Below are 13,175 nucleotides of genomic sequence, written 5' to 3' on the forward strand. Positions count from 1 at the left end.
TTTTTTTTTTTGCCATTAAAAAAAAAAAAAACTCGAGGGGTGTTTCTTCCTTCAATTATGTGTCCAGCTGCTGTTGGCTGCAAAAAAGCATGATGTGAAACAAGGCAGTTCCTCTTCTTTTGGCCATTATAGCCACTACGTCTTAGCAGAGAAGGACCTCTTGTGGCAGGAATGTGCAGAAGATAACGCTGCAATGAGGCTATTTTCTTCTTGTAGAATTCCACTTATTGTGCAAGAGCAGTTGTGTATGCTTGCCAGTACAGTCTGCTAAAACGTTTTGACAAACTTACATTATCTGCAGAAGGACAGCATTCAAAACACACAAACAAGGTACCAGGTACTTACTAACACCACTAGCTGTTAGCATATGTATGTGTCTTACTGTATGTTTCATGGGCCTCCCATATATAACAAGTTAAAGTCCATTCCCTAAACACTATGGTTTCCAATAATATTTACTGTGATATAAAGCACTGCATTATATAGTTGGTGTAAGAGACCATATTGTTTTTAAAGGGTTGGCCTTTACAAATCTCTGCTTTTAGTTCATCAAGTAGTAAAGCTACCTGCACACCTCTCTTTGTCTTGGGAAAGGACAGTCTTCAACTTGACTTGTGTTAATTAGCTGGAGAAATGGGTGGGTGTTGTTTGCCATGAACAATAGGTCCATGTGATTGGGTTTGCTACAGTACTACTAGTCATAATTGCTATTGTTATAATTTATCACCAGTTCCTTGGATAAAACTGGTTTATCGTACCAGTCAAATTGGAAACATTTGTAGTTTACATGGTATACTCTGTGCTTACTATATTTTAAAATGTTAATCATAATTTTTACCAGTCTTTACAACAATTAACTCTGATGGGCTGTTTTCTTTTTAAATTGGCTGTATTGCAGCTGTATGTGTACATCCATGACTAGGTCACGGGCTCCCCCTAGTGGCTGGTGACTATATAAGTGGTCAGGTTTTTAAATGTATTTATTATTATTATTATTATTATTAATTATTATTGTTGTTGTTGTTTTATTAGACTTTCAATCTTTTTAATATTGAATCTCCCTATGGACCCATATTATTTTCATGTTTAATTGGGGTAAAATTGTGAATAAAGGTCAGGAGTAAATAATAATAATAATAATATTTTTTTCAGATCTGTGTTCGACAAGTAGTACAGTCCTACAGAATGCTGTCTGTACATCTTCATATTGGGTATGCACAACACAAACACACACAGGCTGAAAAAGCCAAATCTATATAATATAGACCTTCACAACTGACTGTATAAACACATGCACATATCCCATCATAATCACTTTAAAAACATGTATATAAATATATGTAACATTGGTACTTGAGGAAAGTGTAAATTGCTATGAGTCACAGAAATGCACTTGAAACACATAGTTTTCAATTCCAGTACTTTTGGTTTATAAATGTTATGACAGCATGTTATGAATTCCTATATGCATGTTATGTTGATGAAGGATGAAGGCCCAAGTGAAACAAAGCATACCGAAACATATACAAACCTTTAATGTAGCTGCACCTTGTATTAAAACTGAGCTCATATAAGCCAGAACTGGCTGCAGTGTTTACAAGAAACACATAATTCCCTAAAATAAACTTTTTTCAATTGTTACTGGTGGAGGATTGCCAGGAGAAAGGTGTTTTTTTCTTCTAAACATGAGTGATATGAATGATATATTGTGAGAATAGAAAACCACCATTGTTGCAGGAGGGAGCGTTACCTAGATACACTACGATATATATATTTTTTTTTTCCTGGTGAACACTCCTTAGTAAATGCTGAGAAATGTATTACCTGGTTGATTAAAAATTTCAAGAGTTATAACTTTCCCAAAGGAAATTTTTAGTTTCATAACCTGCCACAAGGAAGCAGCAAAGGACTTTTTCATTGAATCAGATTTCCCTTGTCTTTATATCCTGGGGCTCTTTCAGGCAGACACTATCACCTGAGCAGTGGTGGAATTTAATTTTTGAAGACTAATGTACAGTTGGCATAGTTTAGACCACCAAACATATTACACTTGGAGAGCCTGATGAACCCAGGCCTCCAGTGGTTAAAGGCATAAGTGAATAAGCAAATTCAACCTCAAATTGTCAAGCTGTTTGGAGCCAAATGCTCCCAGAATATCCATCCTTCTAGCACCAACTGTACACATAATCCTCGTCCTAACATTTGATCACAATTTTATCCCAAACCCTATACTTCATTCTAAACTTCAAGTTACTGTCAGATTGCAAAATTGATATTCAGTCTCCCAGTGTGATGATTGACATATTATCATCTGCACAACGGATGCTTTTTAAATATGTGTAGCTCCAGGTGCATTTAGTATCAGACAAATCAATAGAACAATCTAGCATTCACACAAAAACATTTCTAACAGTGAAGGAGAACCACTTTAGTGTATTTTTGTATTTTCAAAAGTCTGTCAGAGGGTCTAATTGTAACGATTTAACAATTGGTGGCGTTTAGATGCTTGCCTGCTCTTCTGATCAATTGAATGGATTCATTCTGTGACCACTGTCACTGTATTGTATTGGGTAAGGGTTAGGGTTAGAGTTAGAGTTAGGGTACGGTCTTTACTTTTCATGGATTTGGTATCATAGCAACCATTCATGATGAATTTTGGCAGCTCACAATGCAAAAAAAAAAAAAAAAAATGCTGATACTGATTTTAAGGTTTTATTTTGTGAATTAATTTTCTTTGAAGAAATGGTGGACTGTCCGTTACAGCTCTGCCAATTGAACTTTAATACTGAGGCTGTCAATTGCAACAAGCCATGCAATATTGAGCCATTTCCATGTTGGTAATAATGTGAATGTCAGAAGACTGCTTTGTATTTCCTCTGCCACGTAACACTGAAAACTCCAGTTGTTTCTTCTCATCATTCAGCCAGAGGTTTGTGGACTGAAGCCAGACACTAACTCTGGTTTTAATTATTACCAAAGGAGTTTTTAAAGTTTTGCATTATGCACCAGAAAAAAAAATAGAAAAGGGCTCATAGGTATGTGCCAGTTTTTTTATGCAAATCAGATATTGAGGAAATAGCAAGATTTTTTCCCTGGTTTTCTGCTTCAAGATATGTAAAGTGCAGTCCTGAATATACTGTATACAAATTTAACTAATGCATCAGGATAATCTCATTCAAAGTGTTATCCTGGTTTACACTCAACCTAATGGCTTTCATCATTAGAGACAGCAGCCAGCTAGCAATGATAGAAAGGCATGCAGTTTTTTAGATCAGGTGTGGTGAATTAATTGATGTCGTTTTTTTCATGTATTGTGTTAGAGGGAAAAAATGTCAATACTAAAAGCGTAAAAGGAATTGGGTTTGATAGAGGCACGTGTTAAACATATTTACAATCATTTTACATTCATCCTAACAGACATATTGAACCCAGAATTCCTTTTAACCCAGATTCCTGCAACGTTCCTTAGTAAAACAAATAGTGCAGTGTTGGCATAATCTTTGGCATTGTACCAACTGTGAAACATAACATTGGACATTTTTTAGATGTCTTGTTCTATTATTACTTTAAATTGTAAGGGCAAAAATATTTCAGTTTTGTTTCTACAAAATGACAAAAATACAGACAAAACTGAGTTGAGACTTCTGTTACCAGTAATAATATCTTTGGTAAATTTAAAAATAAAAGAAAGGGTCTCAAGCTATACAAGTCCTGTTACCCTCATGTATTTTTTTATACAGTGCACTGACCAGCAACTAAAACATGTGGAAGAATAATGATAATTGTATTTAGAAGTACTTAATTGTATTCAGTACAAGTATTTAACTGCTACACGTCCAGAGGATCGGTGTGAGCGCCATCATTTTCATGGCAGATGATCCATCGCCATGTTCGTTGCGACATCTTCCGTAACATGGATGGAGTGACGAGGTGAAATGCATCTCTGACAGCTTGTTTCAGCTCAACTCACCTGCAGCAGAAAATACAAATTAATTATAGGAAAAAACATGGAGGTAAGAAGACTTTGTGGACACCCTGTACATAGGTATTTGTTGTTTTATTTACTTTTTGATCTAGTATTGTAATGATGGTTCAAAGATGAACATCTTACCATTGATCTGAAGAGCAACCTCTGTTGTCGAGAAGCTAGTATGCGCCTTAAGCTTATATCAGTATTATCAACACATCAGCCGCGATGAAGAGACCCATTGCACTGTGTTAGTGTGAGTTCAGCAGCAGCTCTTATGCTTTAGATTTACAAAAAATGGCTGAATGTAGACAACAGTATGTAAAGAGGGTGAATGAATCACATAATTAATTAAAGGACTTTGTATTAAGTATAGTTTATTTGTCTACTATACCAAACATGTTCTTACTTGTCTGTTTAATTCTGTATCGACTTCTAATTAACTAAACTAGTTCAAATGTGCACATTTGAACTGAGTAGCCGCTAACTAAGAACAAAAGTGACTGCAGCTTCTCATTGTTCAGTGTAACTTTAAAATCTGATGCACAGTTATGTACACTGTCTTGCACACTGACTCACAAGACAAAAAAGTACTGGTTTAGCTTTTATAGATCAATGGTCTATAATCTAAATTCAGTCTTAATAAACTGTTGTTGCTGATGCTTATAGGGCTCCTCATTTTGGGCGCTATTACATCAAAATATATTTAGTGTGACATTAAATGCATAGAGCATCAATGTAATTATATCATGCAAATGTTTTTTGAATAAGGCCCTGTAACAGGCTTCTTGGGTGCCTGTGTATGTTTACAGGGGAGAGCCATACTCTCTGCCTCAACATGCTGCCAACTGTGCTTTGTTCACAAGGATTGGACTTTGGTCTAAATTCACTGGAAAAGCAACAGGGATTAGTTTAGGAATTTTAAATCCCATATAAATGTATAGAACAGGAGACAGTGTCAGCAGGCCCTCCTCTCTAGTAGGAGAAGGACATCGCCATTGCCAGGCAACTTTTTATAGATCATAGCTGTTTTTGTTTTGTGTTTTGTTTATTTTTTGTACACCTCTTGTATGGACGCCTGTAATATACCATTCATGGGGTTTCCATGCAATTTACACATGAAATGGCGATGCGTGTGCACGTTTGGGAGAATTACTCGTGTAAATCAGTTTTGTGGCTGAAAAAAAACGGCCAAAGAGAGGGTTAGGGTAAATCTCATTTACTTGTGTAAATGACGAAAACACACGGGAAAATCCACACCCAGTTTCGCATGGAAACCCGCATTTCACGGGTAAATGTTAATGAGCGTGTTTATCCTTAAGTGACATCACTATAAATATTGCAAGGGAGTCGGTCAGTTGTTACTGTGGATTCCAAAACAAAAGAAAGTATAGCAGTGGTGTAGTTCATCTTAATGATAATGGGGGCGGCTTTTTTATTATTGTTTTTTGCTGTGTCTGGCCTGTCGTGTTGTGTATCTCTTGTGGGTTTAAAGCCACTTACCATGAACTGCGTTATGCCCTTGTTATAGTATTAAAGCAGCTGTTTGAGAATATCCTTGCTGTAAAAACTATGCTAAAGTTAAACACGAAGAGCAAGTGAGCTGCTTACTAAATGTCTGTAACTGAATTCCCTTGCTTTTGATCCCAGCTATGTCCAAAGACAACGCGTGTCCACCCTCCACTCAAAATCGCTGGAGTGAGGAGGAAACCTGGGCATTAATAAGTATAGTTAGATCGCCTGAAACAGCGCAACAAGCATGTGTACCAACAAGTGGTTGATGCCCTCTCAGAAAGAGGAAGCTAGGGACAAATTGAAAAAATTGAAACAGTCCTACCTGTTACATCTGGCATAGCTATGTATGTGTTGCAGTGCCTCTGAACAAGGTAGTTGACAAACTTGTAAATACAGTGATGAACTGTGGTTTTATGCACCCCAAACACATTGCCTACTACCCTGTACTCAGCTGAGTAACCTAACCCTGTACTCAGCTGAGGATGCCAGCCTATACATAGCAATCACCACTCTTTTTTCCACTGGCACAGGAGGCTGTACGTAATTCCTTTTTGGTTGCATATCTTCCATTACCAGTTCCACTATAATGCTGAATGTTGTCCTGGTGACTCGACATGACGCTGGCCATTGGCATTAGATAACAAGGCATAAGGATTTGCTGGTAGAGGATGTTTGGAGGTTCAAGCTCCCGAAACAACAGGAAAACATCCACTGTTCCCAATCCAGACAGCCTTGGGAGCATACGTAGAAGATGTCTGGCACAGAGCTTTAGAATCCTAAGTCTTCGCCGGTTTTCAGCCATGGTGATCTGCAATACCTGTGTTGGTCAGTTTAATTTTATATCTCTTAGTTCATTTTTAATAAATGAGTCGTAAGATAAATGAGTTGAAATGGATTCAATACTAACAACATGCCACCCTGCCAATAACATTTAAAAAACAATTTGGGCAAGAGCAGTAAAGCACATTATTAACCAACCAGGTACGAGGCATTTTGCTTTATTACAGCAGCTTAGATTCACTCGTGTACCAGTTCTCTGCACATGGAAACCACATTTTCACAAAATTTCACTAGTAATCTTCAAAAACAGCATGAGTACTTTACGCAAAGCTAATTTACATATCAACCCCCACCTTTCCCCTTCATTTGCATGACGTCGGGTGAAAAGCCTGGTTTCCTTAAGTAAAATAAACTGAGCATTTTACACAAGACATTGTTCTCGAGCAAATGTCTTGATCTAAAAAAAACATGCATGGAAACTCCACCATTGTTAACCACGCAGTTAATTGTTGTAACCAAAATAATACATCCTGCGTGCATGAGCAGCGTTTCCACATAAACCTCAGTTTCGCTCCATTTGTCAGCTGACCACCCACACCAATCACAGGCCTGTTAGGGTTAGTCCAAACAAGTCTAGCCCTTTTGACACGGATCCCCACCTCTGTGTTTGGAGCTACAATATTTACTAAGTAGATATTTGTATAATTGAAACTATCTGTGAACTGTATCTTTCTAAACTTGGATCGCTAATGCTAGTGGTAATGGGTACGTAACAAAAAAAGTCATGATTTGCTGATAACATGTGCACCATGCTGAAAGATCCTAGCAGGTATATCTGTTACTTTGATCTTAATGGGGGTTTTGCATGCCAAAGAAAGAAAATAGATTCAATCAGTTAAGAAAATATTATTTTTTAGTCAAAATAATGTAACCAATACCTACAAACTGAAGTTCTTAAGTTTTGAATTTATTAGCAATAATGATAACTTTCAAGTGCCTTTCCATGTGTTCAATTTCAAATGTAAATTTCTTTAAAGAGATTATTTGTTGACAGAACCGTAAGCCACTAATTAACTCTTGGTCACATGCCATTTTGAAGTGGTTAAGAAGAAAAACATGCTTACCTATGGAAACTACTCAAGCCTTTCGTTTTTGTAAGCGGTCCCTCTGCAATTTTTACTGCAGATTTATTCAAGTAACACTTATTGATTTTCACAAGATATAATTTACTGTCCCGTCAAATCTGTACTTGTTAGATCAGATACAATTATATCTAACTAAATCTTATTGTTTTGGATATTTTGAGCAACTTCACTTAATGGTAGCTATGGACACTATTCCAGGTCATACAAAAAAATTAAAAATACAAGGTTAAAATGTAAACATAAACTACTTGCTCATTGCAGTTTTAAAAATAAATTGGGCCAATAATTTTATTGATAGAGTTAAAAAAATTGATATGTAAAGTAAAAGTTTGGGTTATTGCATGTGTTTTGCCAGCCATAAGTTATTGTAATGACCGGGGTTGCTATGACTGAACTTAATTAATTTTCACAGCTACCCGATAGGTCTCACACGATTCTCAATCAATCAGCACTAGTCTTTCTCCATCACTTTCTCACCTTCCCACCCCCAAGCATCCACAGACACCCACGATAACACACAACCCCCTCTCCGGCTCTCTACCACCCCCCACCCTCTAGATGGTGTAGCCCGTGCACCATACAAGAACAGTAAACAATAACAGCGCGAGCGAGCCCTATTGAGACCTCCAGACCGGGTTGTTACATTATTTATTGTAACTATTTTCATCTGTTGATTTTTAAATTCCCTAGAGAGCAAGCGTTAAGGGAAACTGTTTAATTAGCTAACAGAGTGACTGAAGCAATGTTTCTGTATACTCAATGAACATGCCATTTTTAAATCTGTAGTTGGCACATCATTGGTTGTAAAATATTATTTAAAGCTCCTGCTTAACACTTTAACAGCTGCAAGCAAAAGCAGTTACTGGAATTCTAAAGTCCAAACATCAGGATGATTTGTAAAGTAGGTCTTCAACAGCTGTCATTGTGAAAGTCCCCAACAAATGACAAACATTTAAAGATAGAGCATTTGAAAATAAACAATCACCACATTTCCAAAATCATTTCATATTTAAAAAAAAATCAATAAGAACACAATAATAACTAAGATCATAAGTATTCAGTGGCAGTCAGGTTTGTCTTAAAATCTACACCCTGACAGAGATATTTCAGACATGAACGGATGCCCAGGTTTTTCTCACGATTGCTTTATTTAAGGTTATTAATTTCCCTTTAGGGCTTACATCTTTTTTTTTTTATCTTACTGTACTATATATATATATATATATATATATATATATATATATATATATATATATATATATATATATATATATATATATTTTAAATCAGGCCTCCGAAGGAAGCCAGGAGCTGAACATTCCAGAACGAAAACCTAGTTTGAAAGACACTTAGCTGAAAGAAATGTTTCTTAGACACAACAAAGCATACACCTGGTTTGAAACATATTTTCTGTTTAAGACTGACTGATCCTTGGGCATATTTCAAATGAGAAGGTTCAGTCAGATGTGTATTCTACTTGAATTACAGCCAGACTATCTGTCTTGGAGTTGTAATAAAATTCCTTTCTTAAAGATACAGAGCAGCTTGTCGAAAATGCAATATAATGTTCCTCAAAATTCAAACAAATTCTAGAAAGAACATTTGGAAATGTTCATTCCAGATTCATAGTTACTTTTAATAGTTGAATTACTTAATGTTACATGAAGTCACCAAAGACATTAAAGAGTAAGTATGGGATTCCAAACAACACAGCATGACACGTCCCCACGTGTTGCTACAGCTGTTTAAATAACGTACCTGTAATTGTAACAGACTTTAAAGTTATAAGTGTAAAAAGTTGTCAGGATGGTAACAATGAAAAGACAATTACAGGTGGGGACGTGTAACGCTATATTTTTCGGAAACCCACTATTTACTCTTTAATACTACAAGGGCATATGAAACCCAAACCCAAGAAAAAAAAGATGAAAAAATATATATTTTATTGTTTGTATCTGCAATGTCTTGACAGTGCCGATAACCTTCACCATGCACCATGTGAGGTACATCCGTCCTTGGCGTGCACAACACAGCAGCATTTTTGTGTTTTAAGTGAAAGACATTGCAACTAACCTGGCTAAGAATGATTATATTTTTTCAGCATTTTATTGGAACTGACAAACTGTTCCAAACATTTGAATACATCTCCTTTGGCAGTGGTTCAATAAGAATACATCTCCTTTGGCAGTGCTTCGATAACCCTGATCATTATTTTGACCAACAAAAACTGTAAATGTTTCTCTGCAGCATGTTTTTTTTTTGTATTTCTAATTTCCAATTCCCAGTTTTAGTGTCACTGTGGCTCAGGAAGATGGAAGATGAACAGGCATCCTTTGTTCCTGCTGTCTTGACAATGGCCTATTTTTACCTAGAGAACATAGAAAGCCAGTAAACCTAACTCTTGAAGGAGAGAGTTGAGAAGGAGAGAGTTGACCAGTTGGTGTGCAGTGAGGCAAACCAACCCCAGTAGAGAGGTCACTGTTGCAGAAACACATTGTTTTTATTTAAATTAGGAACAAATATGCCACCCAGTTGTTTTGCATTGGCAGTAAATGAATAACATTTCTGGGGCATCCAAAAATGCGTTATACGGGTGATCATACAAACCACTTCTGAACAGCTTTTAAGTGATATGGACATTGACATAAGAGTGGAAACCAAGAGGCAAAAATTAAGTTAATGGATGCAAGAGTCCCTATACAGTAAAGCCATGAAGGCAGCCAACTGGCTCAGTAAACGAATTCAGTGCAAAGTCACAATAGAAAGCTAACATCAAGCAACTGCAACTAAGCCAATCTGGAGGTTGACCAGAACAAACAAACTTCAAAGTAAATTTTTGTATTAGATGGAAAATCCCACCTTTGATTGTTGCAATTCTTTGATGTAGCGAGAGCTTATTTGCATTGCATGTCTACCACTCCTATACAGCTATGGCCATAATTCATGTAATCAAAGAAACTACAAAATGACATCGCAAAAGTCTGCCGAAAGCCATAATAGTTGTATAGTATTTCGTGTTAGATTTCGACATGTCACATTTTGAAATTGTTGCCAGTTTTTCGTTAAGTATATTGAAAACTACAAAGCATTATGTAATTCAATATGTTAACATAACATTATTCAGCAGGTTTCATTCAACTTTATAAAGCAAAATTAGTTAATTCTATAGGGTGAAGCAAAACTTTTGACCATAGCTGTATGATTGGGTCTGCCTGGATATAACCTCAAGGGCACTGTTTAACAGAACAAGGTTATGGTTTAATCATGGCCACAAAGTAGAATGGGGTCAAGAAGTGGTCACCAATCCATTCCTCGCTGTTATCACATTATGCAACAGTAAGGCTCTATCAGGCATCTCATTTTCATGCAGTTCAAAAGTTTGTTATTGATGGTCTGCTCTGCACACTGTTGACTTTATTGGCCTAGGTGGCCTCAAAAACTCTACAGATTACACATGATGATTTTACTGAACACAAAAGGAGCACACAATTAGCAAGCAGGCATAACATGTTTTTACACTATGATACAGGACACTGACACTTTATTAGGAACTGCTCTGTTAGGAAATAAAGTAGGCACATTTTGAGGCAGTGTTGTGTAAAGGAGATGAACATTTGCTCCCCAGACCACTGTGTCACGCATCTTTTAAAGGCGATGGAACATCAGGCAACTTTTTTTATCAACATATTAAATTCAACATTTCCAAGCAATTTCTCAAATCAAAATTGATGTGAGGTTGTTGCTTGAACTGTTCATGTGGGGAAAACTGCTAGACTGTAGTGAGCAAGCTGTGTCAGCTTGAACAGTAAAGTTACACAGGTTTCTTACTGTGTGACCACATTAATAGGAATTATAAGTGCCTACATCTGGTAAATGAAGTCATCATAATCACAAAAACATGATTTATTTGTTAGCCATCTCCAACATGCAACTTTCCTTTCCACTAGCTTGCTGTTTCTACGTGCCAGTGGGTCTCTGTGAGTTCATTAGGCCATATCCCATGAAAACTGAGTTTCAGCGTTACTCCAGGTCTTAACCTTGGTTTGGGTTAGTGTTTAAAAAAAAATTGGGGCAACCTCAAAGTTCAAACTCTACAAGCTTGGTCGTTAAAATTATCCTTTAAAAGTACAGTGTAAAAGCAGCATCAGATAAGCTCTTAATTGTTCCATTGTAAAACATTAGGTTTTGTGCTTCTTAAAATAGAGCACTCCATAGAGAGACAGTGAGAGACATCGAATATCCTCACATCTCATCATTGCTGCTGCTAGTTGGAACTTGAAACAATAGCTAGCGTCATCCTTACAGCAAGCTCATGAGAATCCTACATTCTTTGATTTTAGGCTTGTCAAGCGACTGCAGAGCCATCACAGATTAAAGCAGCTGTATAAGACAGATATGTTTGCCACAAGTTTGCACATGTTTATACATTCTGAGAAGAAATGTAATTTATTTGTGAACAATTGCCTTTGAGAATAATTTGTTAATCCACAAAGAAAAAAAAACTACCTTGAGCCTTACCCTCTAAGATTCAGCTTCCTTAACTACAGACATGTACTGATCCACAACAGTGATGGTCTGTCTAAGCAGCACCTTATTAAGGGGTACTTTAAGTGTACATTTAGTAAATAGGAATCAATGCAGGATGAGTGCTGAATAGAAAATGAAGCATTTCACTTGCATGCTAATAAGTGGTTCATAGAGGCTTGGTGCAGCAGAATGTTTTTTTTTCATGGCTTTCTCATCAGAAACCAGCTCAGATCACACATAATGGTGGTCTCAACTTGTGGACATCACAAAACTGTCAGTTAAGGCTTAGTAAATGTACCTTACCGTGTTAGTAGTTGTGCTAGGAATTATACTTTTTTTTTGGTTGTGATCAGTTATTTTGTTGCCAATAATATCTAAAGACACAAGAAAGGGTTAAACCAAGACCAGTCTGAAGTGTCTAGATATAAATCCATCATACATATACAGAAAGAATGTAAGCTTGGTGAAATAGACAGCAATTAGGACGTTAGAGGTCAAAGGTTAAAAACAATGGTAAAACTCTTATCCTGGACATGAGTTTTATATTCATTAAATATTTTTCACGAGCTGTTTTCACAATGGGTGTGATTGTTCTGTTCTGTTGGGCATCCTTCCTACTGGATTCCTGCTGGGGAGTGTTTCTGTGTAACCATCGTTACAGAACTTTGCTTTGCCTGACCTCTTTTGTCAGTCGTTGCTAGTATGACCTGTTGGCTCTCTAATGGACCAGCTGGAAGGCCAGATTAATAAAGCTATCAAATGCCTTAAGACTTTACAATTGAGAAGGGGACTCCACACAAGTAACCCTACTTCTGGTAAAGGAACATTAACATTTGCCTCTAGTGCTAGCTCAAGTTTGAATGCACAGCCTGATCACATTAACTAATATATAGTAGGAAAGAATAGTGAATTACAGATAAGCGTGGTTATCCATGGTAAAGCATAGTCAATATGGAAAAGCATTGTAAACTGCAAAAAATGATTGTGGAACTTTGCTATTTTACTATACAATAGCATGGTAACTTGTAACAGTTGTCACCAGTTTGCACGATTATACTGTACTTAATTAAAATGATCACATAATTACTTGATCCATTAACTAAATCAGTGGAATGCAATTCTCTTAACTGGACTTGTCCTTACAGAAAAGTTCAAAAATACAAGTAGGATATCATAATGCCAGTATATTATTCTAAAAACCCAAACATAAGCATTAGAAGACAATAAAATTACCAGGAATG

This window comes from Acipenser ruthenus, chromosome 9, assembly GCF_902713425.1.
Source record: "Acipenser ruthenus chromosome 9, fAciRut3.2 maternal haplotype, whole genome shotgun sequence".
Taxonomy (NCBI): Eukaryota; Metazoa; Chordata; class Actinopteri; order Acipenseriformes; family Acipenseridae; genus Acipenser; species Acipenser ruthenus.